The following is a 6,819-nucleotide window of genomic DNA, read 5'->3' on the forward strand; positions in this document are numbered from 1 at the left end:
TTTTACATAAAATTTCTCCAGCTGATTCCCGTATTGCTTCTATTTGGTCAACGACTTTGTAGTTTGTAGTTTGGGTTTAGTTCCTTGGGAAGACAGAATGAGATTTGGAGAATATAATGAGACGGTTCTGCTACAATATTAGTTGCTGATAATTCGTTTACGCCATTGGCTAGACAACATATGACTGGCAGATTTAGTGTATTAAACCAACGACCTTCTCATCCTGATGTGAAACACAACTTTGATTGTCATTGTCGAGTCTCGCAGTTTGGTTTTTGATATATTTTGAGCATCAGTTTCTACTTTTAGTGCAATAGTAGTTAGGATGAGTCTCACTTATAAAAAAACAAGTTGTGAGAAATGAGACTGCATTTAATTAAATTGAAAAATTTAATTTCTTTTAAAATATGAGGGAGTTCTGAGTTCACCAGCCACTTGATGGCGGATCGGACCATATGCGAGGTAACTTTCCTTCATGTTTTTTGGTCCACGGACCCCTCTGCTCTGGGCTAAAAACCCAAAATTTAAAAAATCCGGTTTCGTCCAGGGCGGAGGCAACTCATCAAACGCTGTCTCTGCCCTAGGAACAGCGTGACCAAAATGTTTACTAGGTGCTGTTTGTAATTGTTCAAACTCTTTCCGATGCAACAGCAAGCTTCTGATAGTACAGGACCCACTTTTCAGAAGATTTGGGGAACTAGTAGTGTTGATGTGACGCTGGACATCATGCTTAACTGGGTAAGAAAGACTACATTCGGTAGTAATATTGCGATATTTTTTGAAAAATGAGCGAATGCATTGATCGACAACATCTTCAAAAATAATAGAACGAATGTTGTTGTTAGAGTAGGTTGAAATTTTCCCTGATGACCAAAGAGAGAGAGGTCTATCAGGGACCTATTTACCAGCAGCCCATAGTGACATAGGAAGTCTACGCCTAAAGTGGGGACACTGATGTCAGCCAAAATGAATCGCCACGAAAAGGTCCTACGCAAGCCAAAACTCACATGTACTTGCCTGCAACCGTAAGTTGCGATGGACGTGGAGTTTCCTGCCGCTAATCTTAGCTCCTGGGGAAATAGTTTGTTGGGTCTGGAGACGGGGATGGCCGAGACTTCCGCGCCTGTGTGGGGGTCGTATACTGTAAGACATCGAGTTGCTGCACTTCGGGAAGCCGTCGCCACACCCCCTAGCGAACTCAGTTTTTTTGAATCGCGTAAGAGTGCATGGAGTATTATTCGCGGCTTGATCTGAAACCTATGGTGGTACCACCACACGCCGGAATTCTATGTGGACCGCGACACGCGACTACCCGAACGCGTGTTTCTCGAGGCGGCCGTTGAATGAGTTCAAGGCCGCTCTTTCGAACGCAAAACATCCACCGCCGGCGCATTGTTCGCAAGCACGGCCAATTGTCTCCGAAGTTCCGTCACGTCGGCGGATTCGCGTGATACCTCCATGATCATGGGGCCCGCGTACGCTTCGCGTATCTTATCCGCAATCGCGGCTAACACCTTAAGAGAGTCCCGGTCTACACACGCTAGGATTGCCTGTGTGCCATCCAACAGTCGCTGAAGCCACAAGGACTTTAAAAGCTCCGTACCGGCCTTGTCCCCACTCAACTGCTTCATTTCCCAAAGCAGCTGGTTGGGTGTGCCGTCGCCAAGCGTTATCTGTCAGTAAGTGATTCAGCTTGGCTGTCTCACTTACCGACGTCCAGGCCGACTGACGTGTGATTGAATTTAGTGGCGTCCGTCGTAACGCTCGTCAGCGCAAATTGCGCCTCGAATTGAAGAAAAAACGTATCCGGATTTCGCCACGGCGGTCAAGAGGGCAAAAGGGCCTGTGATATCTTTCGTCTCGCATGACATTATTAGCAGAGCAACACCAGTAGAACCCGAAAGAGGTCGGACAAGAAAAACCTAGACCACCTTTTGACCTGGAAGATTCTTGCGGCCTAAGGTGTTTTACTTTCATTTCTGAATATCTATATATGATATGTATACCGTTTCCACAAGAAAAATTAATATTACTGTCTGTTATTGTCTAAGTTCAATAGAAATGATTAAAATTGATAGACACGGGGTAGCCTCCTCCGAACTACAACTTTTAGTTTTCAATGTCAATATATATTTCGGGAGCAACTTACCCCCTTCATCGGTACAAAGCTAGAAATGCTCTTATTTCACTAATTCTTGGTACGACCGACAAGCCCAGATCAATTTTTTTTCAAACAGGGGCAACAACATTAGCCGCAAAAACAGCCCACGATGCTCTTCCTTTTTATTTTCATCGGGGGCAGGTTGCTGGAATTATTGTAAATCCATAGACGATGCTTATAAGTTAAAAACGGGTCCAGTTTGCGTAAAATTGCTTTGTTCAGAAATCGATGAATAATTGACTTCACTCGTTTGCAGTTGAGGGGGAAATGTGATATTCGATTTTGAAGTTGGCGACAGCTCCGGATTTGATGGTCCAGAGACTGCTAAGCTTGTGGCCACAGTTTGCGATGATTCCAGAACTGTTGATAACCTTGCCACCGCTTGCGTCCTCGAAATTAGCAGCCTTATCTACGTCGACAGCGAACATGAATAGAAGAAAATATTGAGCTGTATCTATTTGTTCTTAATGCGACCTGTATCCATAAGTTGTGTGGAAACTTGAATTGCTGGTTGTCTGATGTTCTTGGTTGGGCTAATTCGCCATCGATTCCTGGTCCTGCTGATGTTTCTTCTCACCTGACGTGCAATCGACCTTCCCCTTGATTTCGAAGAATATGCAGGCGATGTGATGTTCGAGATCGCTTTAGCTGCGCGCCTCGAAATTCACTTGCTCCTGTGGTACTTCTCCGTTCAGAAACCATGGTAGAAGCTGCTGTCAGCAAAAAAACGATGCAAGCATTCAATACAACTTCTCATGGAATGCACGGCCCGATGCACAAGCAAGCCCACGTAGTGGGAAATTATGGCGAATTTTCCATAGAAAACACGTTTTCCACAAATTCTGCGCTACTATCGATTGACCAATAACTAAATTACGAAGGTCTCGAACTAACTTGAGACGGCCCACCGATGACCGCCGCTAACCTTGCAACTGCTGGTGATTTCCTTTGACTCTTGGCGAAAGTTTGTTTCTTAATCGGAGTCAATAATTGTAATTTTTCAATTAAGAACACATTTTATTCAATTAAAATATTTTACTTATGCTGTTTTTAATTAACTTAAACTATAACTATAAAACTAAATTTAAAGAATCACCCATTCCTCGAGTTCGGACTTCTCCCATTTATGTAATTATTTTTTCAAAACATTTTTAAAAATCAATTGAGGCCTACTTCAAACGACAGGGGTTATTCCGCGTGAAGTCTCGCTTTTCAAATCCGCCTCGTGCAGGTTGTGCCCTTTTCCAGTGCACCCGATACCGCTTCGCCACAAAAGAATACTTTTGGGATGGCCCCCGTCAAGCTATATAATTTACGTTGTCCTGAAGATACTATTCTCCACAGATTGTTCTCTCAATTGGTTCTATTTAAGATAGGGACAATAGGAATAGATACAATTACGAGCTTAAGAGCATCTTCATAGGCAAGAAATTAGTTTTTCAGGATAAATCATCGAATGACAACCACCATCTGTAGTATAGAATTGACTCACAGCAACTTGTGTATAAGGTATTAAACGAATATTGCAAACACAAACTGACTTCTCAGATTCTGTTTATCATTTTCAAGTTATTCAAAATCCTTTGTATCATCATCATCATCAAAGGCGCAACAACCGGTATCCGGTCTAGGCCTGCCTTAATAAGGATCCCGGTTTTGCACCGAGGTCCACCAATTCGATATCCTTAGAAGCTGTCTGCCGTCCTGACCTACGCTATCACTTCATCTCATTCAGGGTCTGCCTCGTCTTCTTCTTCTACCATATCCACAACCGGACGGTCATGGTATCGCTCATAGATTTCGTCGTTATATAAACTACGGAATCGTCCATCCTCATGTAGGGGGCAACAAATTCTTCGAAGGATTCTTCTCTCGAACGCGGCCAAGAGTTCGCCATTCTTCTTGCTAAGAACCCAAGTCTCCGAGGAATACATGAGGACTGGCAAGATCATTGTCTTGTACAGTAAAAGCTTTGACTCTATTGTGAGACATTTTGAGCGAAACAGTTTTTGTAAGCTGAAATAAGCCCTGTTGGCAGCCAACAACCGGGCGCGGATTTCATCATCGTAACTGTTATCGGTTGTGATTTTCGACCCTAGATAGGAGAAATTGTCAACGGTCTCAAAGTTGTATTCTCCTATCTTTATTGTTTTCGTTTAGCCAGTGCGATTCGATGTTGTTCGTTCTTTGCTTTTTGGCGCTGACGTTGTCCCCATATACTTTGTCTTGCCTTCATTGAGCCCAAGATCTTGCACTAGTCGCCGCCTGCTCGATCTGGATGAAGGTAGATTATACCTCTTGGGTTGTTCTCCCATAATGTCAATATCGTCAGCGTAAGCCAGTAGTTGGGTGGACATAAAGAGGATGGTGCCTCTCGCATTTACGTCAGCATTGCGAATCACTTTCTCCAGGGCCAAATTAAAGAGGACGCATGATAGGGCATCCCCTTGTCGTAGACCGTTGTTGATGTTGAATGGTCTTGAGAGTGATCCTGCTGCTTTGGTCTGGCCTCGCACATTGGTCAGGGTCAGCCTAGATACCGAATTCTCTCATGGCCGTGTACAGTTTTACCCTAGCTATGCTGTCATAGACGGCTTTAAAGCCGATGAAAAGATGGTGCAACTGATGCCCATATTCCAACAGTTTTTCCATCGCTCTAGGCGTTCTAGGCGTATGGGGCTATCTGGCCTAGCAAGATAGAAGAGAATAACTTATAGATGGCATTCAGCAATGTGATACCTCTGCAAAGCATTGTAAGATACGTGCTTTTAGTGTTTTGTATCTCTCGGCTTCGGGAGGTGGGTGGAAATTTCCTGAAGACCAGGACAATCTAATGCGCCCACTGTCAGATGGTACTTCAAATCGTCGGACTTAATACGGTTTACCACGAACCATGAAACCATAACTGCGACTTGTCATCCCAAAATGGTTGAAGCTTGTACGACGCTACTACTGCGACATCTCTGCCTCATTTCACATCATCGTCGCCTACCGTGCGTGGGATGCGCTGAAATGGTGCGATTCTTTTGCAGAGGTTACTGAACTACAGGCAGCGGGATCACTTTACGTCGTGTAGCCCTGCGTCGAAATGTAAATTAACGAGATTCGATTTTTGTTTGCTACTTGCAGTCTAGCCTAAAATTGATAGACAAACTACAATTTTTAATTTTAAGTGTAAATATATATATTTCGGGAGCGACAAAAAACAATTGCGATTATAAGGTTCTCTTCTACTTATTCACCAAATACTTAAATTACTTTTAAACATTTTTGTAAACTATCAACCTAATTACCTGCTAATTACCGCGGCGAGTTTTGTTAATTTCGAGGGGTAGTTACTTGAATCTTTGTTTAATAATGGCGTCGTGTCTTCTCTCAAGATTTCTAAACTTTCCCAATCGTCCAAGGTTGTCGTTCAGTTTACATGACGCAAGAGCTCAAGATTTTCCCGTTGAATCGTATGGCCTTCTTCGACTATGTGCGCTGCAACTGATGATCTTATGCACGACTTTTGTTTCCAATCGAGCGTTGAAGGAAGCTAGTGCGGTATTCCTGAACATTGGGTGACTCCGAATGCCTAATCTTGCGGTTCCAAGAATCAAATGTCAACCGAAAATCCACAAGAAGGGGGACGAGATGCGAAAAATCATTGCGGACTCAAACCCCCCGACGTAGAACATCGGAAAGTGGTTGATCAAGGAGTTAATAATAAGTATTCAGTGGCCAACTCCCATGAACTAATACAACGTTGCGGCCCATTGAAGGATGGGTGAGGACGAGATGATGGTATCATTCGAAGTGAAGCATTGTTTCCCAACAAGCCAGTGAAAGAATCAATGTTCGAACTCGAGAGATGGCTGAGCCAGTTTGGATCTGGCCCGGAATGGAGAAGAAAAGTTTAAATCTATGCAAACCTTGCCAGACTCTACATGAACGAAAACTATTTTACGTTTCGGGATAGATTCTACAAAACTACTTCGATACCAGGAGCTTCACACCATACATTTTCCCAAAAAAGGCAGCTTATAATTGCAGGATTCACCGACTGATCACATATCCTGTTTCGGAATCCGACTTCAATAAGGAACGGCAACATATTATTGACACCGTTATTAAAAATGGGTATGATCCTCAAAGGGTAGTATAGGTCCCAGGGTGAATAGTGGATTGGTACCCACGATGGAGCATAAAACCTGGGAAACGCCTGCCGAACTAACACCAACAGCTCTACTACCAAACCCTTTCTCTGCCTACACGCGGTGACCGCTGGGGGCTTTTTCTTAACGAAAAGCTGCAGACGGAGAAGGATGAAGGCGAGTCTCCCGCGCCTAAAAACGGGATAAATTGTACCAACTGTCCCTCCAGGTGGGGGGTTGGGTAGGGCTGACAGCCCTACACGGAAAACAACTTATTACGAAGCCACAACAGGAGCCTCGACCAGGACGGATTTTAAAACGACGAACCCGGCAACAACGAAGGAATAAAGATTTGCGCGTTTTCTCATGGAACGTGCGCTAGCCGATACCCTGTCCCAATCTAAGGCTGATGTAACAGTGTTACACACAGGGCAGTTGCACAGGGACTGGTTTCCTGGAAAAGAGCCGCTACACCATATATTATAGTGGCCATCCAGTAAACCATGTGCTCGAAGTAGGTTT

Source organism: Hermetia illucens, chromosome 3 (assembly GCF_905115235.1).
Source record: "Hermetia illucens chromosome 3, iHerIll2.2.curated.20191125, whole genome shotgun sequence".
NCBI lineage: Eukaryota > Metazoa > Arthropoda > Insecta > Diptera > Stratiomyidae > Hermetia > Hermetia illucens.